Here is a 1,335-nt window from a genome sequence, read left to right as displayed (position 1 = left end):
TGAACATAGTTTAGCAACATGTATCTTGCACCATACGGGGGAGAGAAAAGTTGAACTTAGGCACCATTAGCTGCAAAGCAGGGACAGTTCTTCAGGCTTCATCATAGCTGGAATAAAATATCCCTCAAGAATATTCCCCTCCCTTTGTTTTAAATCCTAGCTCACCAAGCAGATTTCTGAATTGTATTTCCCAGCAACCTTGATATCAGGAAAAGGGAGTACTCTGGAAAACACGGTACTCAAACAGCCTATTTATAGGAAAGGGATTGCCTCTATTGGAGGACAAGATGCTGAAGTATGAAACTGGCTGACAACAGTAAGAATGGAAATGTAAAAATTGCATGGCAATTCCTTAGGACCCTAAGAGGTCAAGAGTTTAACCTTAGGGTCTAAGAATATGGTGAAGCCATTAACAGACATAAAAGAGTCAAAAGGACAGGTTTGAGGTGGGGTGGGGAGCGGGGCCCTTGGCACATCCAGGTGAAGATGGCCAGTTGGGAGCCTGGAAATCAGGTCTGGAGCTCAAGTGGAAAGTCAGAACCAGAGATACATGTTTAGAAGTCATTCACATAAGCCTGAAATGACATTACTAAGAGAGAGAATGCAGAACAAGAAGAATTTTGAGCACAGGATCTTGAGGGCATACCTATATTTAGGAAATAAGAAAAAGAAGAAGAGCCAGTAAAGGCAACACAAGAGACTGTCAAAGAAGTAGGAGGAGAACCAAGAACATAGAAGGCAAAGGAAGAAAGTGAGAACTGAAGGCTGAGGAAAGTGAAAGGTTTGGGGTAGGTCCTTGAAAGCTGTGGGGATTCACCTAGTGATAAACAAAAAAAGGTCAATAATAAAGAAAGCTACCAACTATTCAGCACCTATTATGTGGCAGGCACTATGACAAGAACTTTGCCTAGATTATGTTTTTGTCATGGTAGAATCTACACAGCATAAAATTTACCATCTTAACTATTTTTCAGTGTACATTTCAGTGGTATTAAACACATTCACATTGTTGCGCAACCATTACCACCATCCATCGCCAAAACTCTGTTCATCTTGTAAAACTAAAACTATTGAATAATAACTCCCCGTTCTCCCCTCCCCTCATCTCCTAGCAACCATGATTATGCTTCTATCCTTATGATTTTGACTATTCTAAGTACCTCATATTTGTGGAATCATACAGTATTTGTCTTTTTGTGATTGGCTTATTTCACATAGCACAGTGTCCTCAAGATTCATTCATGTTGTAGGTTGTCACAGAATTTCCTTCCTTTTTAAGGCTAAATAATATTCCATTGTATGCATATACCACTATGAGATTACAGAAAATATATA

The sequence above is a fragment of the Kogia breviceps genome, chromosome X (genome assembly GCF_026419965.1).
Source record: "Kogia breviceps isolate mKogBre1 chromosome X, mKogBre1 haplotype 1, whole genome shotgun sequence".
Taxonomy (NCBI): domain Eukaryota; kingdom Metazoa; phylum Chordata; class Mammalia; order Artiodactyla; family Physeteridae; genus Kogia; species Kogia breviceps.
Note: the sequence above shows the minus strand (reverse complement) of the source record.